Raw genomic sequence first — 10,000 nt, 5'->3', positions numbered from 1 at the left:
CTCTTCCTATAAGGTCCCATCTCATTCCCCACTCAGTTCCTTATAGCCATCTGTGCTAATGTGAGTCCTATATATATCAAAAGAAGATAGAACAAGTCCAGGGAACTATAGACCAGTTAGCTTAACATTGGTGGTAGGAAATATAATGGAATCCTTACTCAAAGATGTAATAGAAAAACATCTAGAAACTGAAAATATATTAGAGTAGTCAGCATGGATTCCAAAGGGGAAGGTCATGCTTGACCAAAATCATTGAATTCTTTGAAGAAGTAACAGAAAGGGGAGATAAGGGCAATGTAGTAGATGTAACATATTTAGTTTTTCAAACGTCCTTCGATAAGGAACTGCAGAGCAGACTCATGACTAAGGACAGAGCATGTGGAGTCAGGGGACAAGTAGCAGAATGGAGAGCAAGCTGGCTACAGAACAGAGAGTAGGGGTGAGCGGCAGTTATTGAGATGGGCAAAAGTTGGGGAAGCCCTGTTCGGCGGGGATCGGCGCTGGGACCGCCGTTAGTTAACCATTTTCACAAACCACTAGGACTCGGGAATCGGAAGTACAATTTCAAAATTTGCAGACAACACCAAATTGGGGGGTGCGGTTAACACAGGGAAGGACTGCGACACAATACAGGAGGACATTAATACACTTGCAGAACGGGCGTGCAATTGAGAAATTAGCTTCAATAAAGATAATTGCCAGGTAATACATTTTGGTAGGAAGAATAAGGAGGACACATACTCACAGGTGTCTAAATGGGGTAGAGGAACAGAGGGATTTGGGGGTACAAAACGCCATAAAAAGGCAAACAAAGCAACTGGGGTTCATTTCTGCAGGGATAGAATTGAAAAACAGAGAAGATAAGCTAAACCTGAATTGAACATTGGTTAGAGCACACTTGGAGCACTGTGCACAGTTCCGGTCTGGTTAGACCACACTTGGAGCACAGTGCTCAGTTCCGGCCTGGTTAGACCACACTTGGATCACTGTGCACTGTTCCGGTCTGGTTAGACCACACTTGGAGCACTGTGCACAGTTCTGGCCTGGTTAGACCACACTTGGAGCACTGTGCACAGTTCTGGTCTGGTTAGGCCACACTTGGAGCATGGTGCACTGTTTCGGTCTGGTTAGACCACATTTGGAGCATTGTGCACAGTTCTGGTCTGGTTAGACCACACTTGGAGCACTGTGCACAGTTCTGGTCTGGTTAGACCACACTTGGAGCACTTTGCACAGTTCTGGTCTGGTTAGACCACACTTGGAGTACTGTGCACAGTTCTGGTTTGGTTAGACCACACTTGGAGCACTGTGCACAGTTCTGGTCTGGTTAGACCACACTTGGGGCACTGTGCACAGTTCTGGTCTGGTTAGACCACACTTGGAGCACTTTGCACAGTTCTGGTCTGGTTAGACCACACTTGGAGCACTGTGCTCTGTTCCGGTCTGGTTAGACCACACTTGGAGCACTGTGCACAGTTCTGGTCTGGTTAGACCACACTTGGAGCAGTGTGCACAGTTCTGGTCTGGTTAGACCACACTTGGAGCACTGTGCACAGTTCCGGTCTGGGTAGACCACACTTGGAGCATTGTGCACAGTTCTGGTCTGGTTAGACCACACTTGGAGCACCGTGCACAGTTCTGGTCTGGTTAGACCACACTTGGAACACTGTGCACTGTTCCGGTCTGGTTAGACCACACTTGGAGCACTGTGTACAGTTCTGGTCTGGTTAGACCACACTTGGAGCACTGTGCACAGTTCCGGTCTGGGTAGACCACACTTGGAGCACTGTGCACAGTTCTGGTCTGGTTAGACCACACTTGGAGCACCGTGCACAGTTCTGGTCTGGTTAGACCACACTTGGAACACTGTGCACAGTTCCGGTCTGGGTAGACCACACTTGGAGCACTGTGCACAGTTCCGGTCTTGTTAGACCACACTTGGAGCACTGTGCACAGTTCCGGTCTGGTTAGACCACACTTGGAGCACTGTGCACAGTTCCGGTCTGGTTAGACCACACTTGGAGCACTGTGCACAGTTCTGGCCTGGTAGACCACACTTGGAGCACTGTGCACTGTTCTGGTCTGGTTAGACCACACTTGGAGCACTGTGCACTGTTCCGGTCTGGTTAGACCGCACTTGGAGCATTTTGCACAGTTCTGGTCTGGTTAGACCACACTTGGAGCACTGTGCACAGTTCTGGTCTGGTTAGACCACACTTGGAGCATTTTGCACAGTTCTGGTCTGGTTAGACCACACTTGGAGCACTGTGCACAGTTCTGGTCTGATTAGACCACACTTGGAGCACTGTGCACAGTTCTGGTCTGGTTAGACCACACTTGGAGCACTGTGCACAGTTCTGGTCTGGTTCGACCATACTTGGAGCACTGTGCACAGTTCTGGTCTGGTTCGACCATACTTGGAGCACTGTGCACAGTTCTGGTCTGGTTCGACCATACTTGGAGCACTGTGCACAGCTCTGGTGTACGTTTTACAAAAAGGATAGAGAGGCACTGAAGAACGTGTAAAAAAGATTTACAAGGATGATACCAGAACTGCGAGGTTACACCTATCAGGAAAGATTGAACAGGCTGGGGTTCCTTTCTCTAGAAAAGAGAAGGCTGAGGGGCGACCTGATCGAGGTCTGTAAGATTATGAAGGGTTTCGATAGGGTAGACGTAGAGAAGATGTTTCCACTTGCGGGAGAGACCAGAACTAGGGGCCATCAATATAAGTGAGTCACTAATAAATCCAATGGGGAATTCAGGAGAAGCTTCTTTCCCCAGAGAGTGGTGAGAATGGGGAACTCGCTGCCACAGGGAGTGGTTGAGGCGAATAGCAGAGACACATTTAAGGGGAAGCTGGATAAACACAAGGGAGAAAGGGAGAGAAGGATATGGTGATAGGGTGAGATGAAGAGGGGCGGGAGGACGCTCGTGTGGAGCAGAAACACCGGCACAGAACAGAGGGGCCGAATGGCCTGTTTCTGTGCTGTAAATACTATGGAACAGGCCATAATATCCCTCGACATGGGCCCCCCTCATCTCTCTCTCTCTGTCTGTCTGTCTGTCTGTCTCTTTCCCTCTGTCTGTCCCTCTCTCTCTCTCTATCTGTCTCTCTCTGTCGCTCTCCCTCTGTCTCTCTCTCTGTGTCTCTCTTTCTCGCTCTCTCTATCTCTCTCCCTCTCTCTCTCTCTCTGTCTCTCTCTGTCTCTGTCTCTCTCTCTGTCTCTTGCACTCTGTCTCTGTCTCTCTCTATCTCTCTCCCTCTCTCTCTCTCTCTGTCTCTCTCTGTCTCTGTCTCTCTCTCTGTCTCTTGCACTCTGTCTCTGTCTCTCTCTGTCTCTCTCAATCTCTCTGTTTGTCTCTCTCTCTCTCTCGCACTCTGCCTCTGTCTCTGTCTCTCTCAATCTCTCTGTGTGTGTGTCTCTCTCTCCCTCTCTGTTTCTCTCCCTCTCTGTTTCTCCAATTCCAATTCCAATTCAAATGCTTTATTGGCATGAAAGTTTACAGAGAACCATATTGCCAAAGCTTACATAGCAAAAAGGTACAGTTTTCCAACATTCTGTAGGTGTCAATCGATTTGACATTTGTTGGGTACATACAATATTACTTTGAAACAATATTAATTTTAAACAGTCTTTGTACTTCATTTGGTACGTTCAATATTAATTTTAAACAGTCTTAATTTTAAACAGTCCTCAGGTTGTGACATGTTGTTACATATTTGGCCCCAAGGTATGGTCTGTCTCCTTCTCCTAGAACTAATCTCAATTTTGACAGGTCATCCAATTCCTTGAAATCTGGGGTTGTTTGGCTTAGCTTGTTGAATAATATGTTTCTTGATGTGTTGAATTTTTCGCATTTTAGGAGGAAATGCATTTCTGTTTCAACCTCGCCGGCCAGACATTGATCGCATATTCTATTCTCTCTAGGCTGCCAGGATTTCTTGTATCTGCCTTTTTCAATTTCCAGTTGGTGGTCGCTTAGTCTGTACCTGGTGAGGGTCTGTCTCTGTTTTGTGTCTCTGATGGTCGTGAGGTAGTCTGCCAGTTTATATTCTCTTTTTAGGGCCCGGTAACATTCTAATCTGCTTTGGCTTTCGGTTATTTTGTTCCAATGTTCCAGGTAGGTTTCTTTGCATTTTTTAATGATTTGGTTCACTCGGATTGGTGTTTGGACGGCTGTGTTGGTCTGGGGCTGGTCAGGGTCCGGCTGAGTACTTAGTTTCAGTAGCAGCTGACTCAGGGGACTCTTTTCTGGGTTTAGCTCTTGGGTCTGAAAGGCTTTGAAATGAAGGGTGTCTGGGGAGCTAGATTTGAGGTGATTTAGGAAGTTTAGTGCTCGTTTTTGGATGTTTATTATCAGTGGGTATCTGCCTAGTTCGGCTCTGCATGCATTTGTTGGCGTTTTTCTTTGGGTGTGAAGGATGCTTCGGCAGAATTCTGCATGTAGGGCTTCTATTGTGTGTTTTTCCCATTTAGTGTAGCTTTGGTGATTTAGCGGGCCCCATACTTCACTACCGTACAGTGCAATGGGCAGGATTATGCTGTCAAATATTTTGAGCCAGATTTTGATTGGGATTTGGATGTTGTAGAATTTTCTTTTTATTGCATATAGGGCTCTTCGGGCTTTTTCTTTTAGTGCATTCACTGCTATGCTGAAGCTCCCTGATGCTGTAATAGTTAGACCAAGGTAGGTGTAGCTCATAGTGTGTCCTATAGTGGTATCACTGAGGGTAAACTGGTATTTGTTTTCCTGACATCTGGGCCTTTTTTGAAAAATCATGATGTTGGTTTTCTTTAGATTTACTGTTAGAGCCCAATTTTGGCAGTATTTGTCGAGTAGGTCTAGTTGTTGCTGTAATCCCTGTTCTGTGGGAGACAGCAGAACCAGGTCGTCCGCATAGAACAGGGATTTCACTTCTCCATCCAGGAGACGGAGACCTGGTGACTCGCTTTGCTCCAGCATGTCTGCTAATTCATTTATGTATATGTTGAACAGGGTCGGGCTCAAATTGCAGCCCTGCCGGACGCCTCTTCTTTGGGTGAAGAAATCGGTGCGTTTGTCTCCAATTTTGACCCCGCATTTGTTTTTCAGATACATTGATTTAATAAGGTCATCGACTTTGCCCCCTATTCCACTCTGAAGAAGTTTATAATAGAGCCCTTCGTGCCATATAGAGTCAAAGGCTTTCTTGAAGTCGATGAAACAGGCGAATATTTTCCCATTTTTTGTTTGGTGTATATGTTTTTCAATGAGGGTGTGAAGGGTATAGATATGGTCGGCGGTGCGGTGTTTTGGAAGAAAGCCGATTTGGTTTTTTCTGAGGATATTATGTTTGTTAAGAAAATCAAGTAATCTACTATTTAGAATACTGCAGAATAACTTCCCTAGACAACTGTTGACACAGATGCCGCGGTAGTTATTTGGGTCTGATTTGTTTCCACTTTTATATATGGGGGAGATTAGTCCTTGGCACCAGATATCGGGAAAACAGCCTGAGCGTAATATGATGTTGAATAGTTTGAGTATCGCACCCTGCATCTCCATATTGCTGAACTTGAGCATTTCATTTTTGATGTTGTCTGGGCCACCGGCTTTCTTTAGGTGGAGAGATTTTGTTTTTGTGGCCAGTTCTTTCCATGTGATTGGGGAGTCTAGAGGGTTTTGGTTGTCTTTAATTGTTGCTTCTAATGTGTGGAGTTTTTCTGTGACCTGATGTTGACTTGGGTTTGTTTCGTTTATTGGGATGTCTTTGTAGAGGTTTTCAAAATGTGTTCTCCAGATGTCGCCATCTTGGATTGGTAATGCTTGCAATTGTGTTGTACTCAGGTTATTCCACATTTCCCAGAATTGTTTTGGATTGGTGGAGTTTTCAATTTCTTCGAGTATTTTGTGGGTATAGTTTTGTGTTTTGTTCCTAATGGTGTGTTTATATCTTTTGAGAGTTTCATTGTATCTAGTACGTAGGTCCGGATTGTTTGGTTGGCGATGCTTTTGGTTTGATATTTTTCTCAGGTCTTTTCTGGTATTTTTGCATTCGTGGTCAAACCATTTCTTATTTTTATTTTGTCTTTTGTGACGCTTCCTCTTCTGTTTCACAAGGTCGGCTTTTACAGCTGCCTCATGGAAGATCATATTTATATCCTCTATGGCCATGTTTACACCATCTCTGGTGATCTCGTATGGGTTTTCTTTAAATTTTGATATTTTACTTGTGAGATCAGGTGACTTTAGTGCTGTGATGAATTTTTCTCCACTGTCTGGGGCCCATCTGTATGTCTGTTTTATTTTATGGAGCTTACTGGGTTCCTTTTTTGTGTCTGTAGTTTGGGCAGAAAGTTTAAGGTACATATTTATTTGGTTATGGTCTGAGAGGGGGGATTGCTGCCTGACAGTGAATGAGTTGATATCGCAGGGGTCCAGGTCAGTGATTGTATAGTCCACCACACTAGACCCAAGAGTTGAGGAGTATGTGAGTCTCCCTAGGGAGTCCCCTCTGAACCTACCGTTAACTATGTACAGGCCTAAGGCTCGGCAGAGTTGCACTACCTCCCTACCGCTTTTATTTATTTCACGATCAAGGTTGTTCCGATTTGCGATGGCTGGTGTGACATCTAAAGGGGTCTGGCCAAACACATGGTTGTTTCCCTGTGGGTCTATGAAGTCAGGTTCACAACCGGTCCTTGCATTTAGGTCCCCACATATTATCACCTTTCCTTGGGCCTGGAAATGGCTGATTTCCATGTGGAGAGTATCAAATAACTCCTCTTCGAAATATGGCAATTCTATTGGAGGTATGTAGATCGCACATAAGTAAACATCTTTTTTTGCTATTCCTATATTTTTATCTAGTTTTAGCCATACGTGTGATTTCCCCTGTTTTACCGGTGAGATGTGTTTGTCCAGTTCTCCCTTATACCACACCAATATTCCCCCGGAGGTTCTGCCCTTGCGTGTTTTAGTGTTCTTTACTGAGGGCACAATGATTTCATGGTACATTGGAGGACAGTGGGTCGGCACGTCCTTTTGGCACCATGTTTCTGTTAACACAATTATATCAATGTCTTTTATAGCTTTTAGGAATTCAGGGTCTGTACTCTTCATCCCAAAAGTTGAGGAGCGGAGGCCCTGGATATTCCAGCAGCTTATGTGGAAAGAACGCATTTATATAGTTCAATAAAACGAAATAAAATGGACCTATTTTGTGGGATGAGTGTGGGAACACTATTTTCTATAATGCTAAATGATGATTTAGTATAAATTTCATGAGGCATGCACATATATCTATCTAATAATAGTAATAATACTGATAAGATAACAATAAAGATAATGATAAATAACAATATTAATAATTTCTCCGGCTTTCTATCAGGCTGTTCAGCATCGTCATGATCTTTCTCAGTTCTTGGTCTACAGTCTGTGGTCTAGAGGGGGGTCTTGGGTCAGGTATAAAAGCACGGTTCTGTTGCTGGTTTTGTAAAGGGGGGTGGGGGACATTGGTGGTCCTGTTTGGGCTCCCAATGGTAGAGCGGGTGGGAGGGCTGCGTCTTTTGGCAGTGTTTATGAGGTTTCTTGCGAAGACCCACATCCGCTGTTTGAGTAGATGTATTTCGTCATAGAGGTCCCTTGTGTTGATGTTTGGATGATGGGCCAGGGAGACGTTGGGGAGGACAGAACATCTCGTGTCGATCTCCCTGTTGGTGTTGTGGATTATATAGGCTGGGGTGTCCTTTCTGGGCAGTAGTGTGGAGATCACGATCCGCGCCTCGGGGAATTCCCTGCTGGCCTTTTCTGCCATCCTGCTCACCGCCCTAGCCGTGCCTTCCTGTAGGGTGCGTAGGTCGTTCGTGCCTGTGTGGATCACAATCCATTTGGGGCTTCCAAGGGATTCTTTGTTCAGGATCTTCATTGCTTGGTCTGTGTTGCTGCACCATTTTTTCAGGACTTGATGGTCTGGGAACAGCCTCTGGGGGTCCAGAAACTTTCCGTTGGAGTCGGTCAGCAGGACCGCCTGAGGGGCTGGTTTTTCAGACTGGGTAACAGTAGTCTGGGTAGGACTCGCCTGGTGGCTGGTTGTTGGCTGGGTTTCTGGGATATGTTGTGTGGCAGGAGCGGGGTTCGGGGCTTTCGGTGTGTCATCGTTTGGGGGGGTATCTGTCGGTTTTTGTGTTCCTGTGTGTGAGGACTGGGTAGCAGTAGTCTGGGCATGACTCAACTGAGGGCTGGTTGGAGCGGGGTTTGTGGCTTTCGGTGTGTCTTCGTGTGGGGTGGCATCCGGCGGGTTCTGTGTCCTTGTGTGTGTTGTTTTTGTGTCCTCAGGTTTTTGGACCTTAAGAGGTTTGTGTTGCCTGCTGAGCCTTTCTACGGTCTCCTTCATTTTGTTTAGTTGAGTACGGAGTTCTTTGATCTCATTTCTTTGCTCCTCTATGGTCTTTCTCAGCTTGTGGATGGTGGACTCGTGTTCCGTTTTTAGCTGTTTGAATTCCTCCTTCAAATTCTTGGCCAGTGTTTCTCTGTATTCGTTGAAATCAAGTTCTAGTTTGGCCAGATTCTCTTTCATCATTTTGTTTTCGTTGAGAGGTGTGGGGGGGGGTGGAGATGTACAGGGAGGTGTTTTCCTCTGCTGGTCTCTCTTCTTCTTCCTCCACTTGGCTCTCCTCATCCTCTGTTCGACTCTCTTTTGCTTCCTGTCCATTGGTCCTCTTTGTGTCTGCCTTAGTTTTCAACTGGGGGAATTCCTTTTCGAAGGTGTCCAGATTTTCCACATTCCCCTGTATCATGATCTTTCTATTTTTGTTGTAGTAGCTTATGGTTAGCAGGGGGTCATCTTTATCTAGGTTTCCATCTTTACATATTTTCAGTCTGCCTCCACTGCCAATACCTTCACTGGAGACGTATGTGTAGTGTTTTTGTAAAGTCTCCTTCCAGGAGGTGACGTATTCGGTGTAGAATATGAGGTTGTTCTTCAGCTTAGTCCCTTTGTGTGTGGTATAGTCCACGTAGAGGATCTCTGGGTTATTTTTTAGTGTTGTGTACTTGTATTTTTCCTTTGCTTTATTTTTTGTGCATTGCTCAGGATATATCATTTCCCTGCTCATTGTAGTCGTTTGTTTTTTGTCTCAGATAGATAACTTTTTTTTTCTCTTTTTTGTGTCGTGTTCCACCTTAGCCCACTTTTAGGTCCAAAATTGGGAGTTTTTCAGGGGTTCATCTTTGATATAGCTGCTCTTAAAGGTTTATCTTTCTCTTTTTCTCACAGGCTCTTGGTTCGGGTAGTTTATCGTTTCTCTCGGGTTTCTATTCCTTTTCCTCGCGGGTTTGTTGTTCTTTTTTCAGGTTTTTTTTTCGAGCTAAATTTAAATAAAATTAAACTTTTTCCGAACTAACTTTAACTAAAATGAAACTTAGGTAGAATTAGGTAAAACTTATTTCTCCGGCTTTTTCTCTCCAGCTGGTGTTTCCTCTCCTCTCTCTCTCTCACGCTCCGTCTCTCTCTCTCTAGGTGCAGTTACCTCTCTTTGCTCCTTTTCTCCTTTCAGCCGTTTCCCTTCGTTCAAATTTCGCGCTCTCAGCTCTCAGCTCCCAACGCTCTCTCCGGGCTTCTGCCCTGGCCCCAGCCCCTCGGCTCGGCTGTGCTGTCCCGGCCCGGTGTTTGTCCGAGTTTCTCCGACCCCGGAGTTTCTCGGGTTTCAGGCCCCGGGCTTGCTCGCTCTCCAGGCCCGACCCGATCCGGCACCCCTACCTCTCCACTCGCCTCTGGCTTGGGCCGCTCCTCCCGGTCTGGGTCTACTCCTGTTGCTGCTCGCTCTCTCTCTCTGTCTCTCTCTCTCTCTCTCTCTCTGTCTCCCTCTCTCTGTCTCTGTCTCTCTGTCTCTGCCTCTCTCTCTCTCTCTCTCTCTCTCTGTCTCTCTCTCTCTCTCTCTCTCTCTGTCTCTCTCTCTCTCTCTCTCTCTGTCTCTGCCTCTCTCTCTCTCTCTCTCTCTGTCTCTCTCTCTCT

This window comes from Somniosus microcephalus, unplaced genomic scaffold, assembly GCF_052327205.1.
Source record: "Somniosus microcephalus isolate GS21.2 unplaced genomic scaffold, FLI_Smic_1.0 unresolved_chr1, whole genome shotgun sequence".
Taxonomy (NCBI): domain Eukaryota; kingdom Metazoa; phylum Chordata; class Chondrichthyes; order Squaliformes; family Somniosidae; genus Somniosus; species Somniosus microcephalus.
This window is presented reverse-complemented; position numbering follows the sequence as displayed.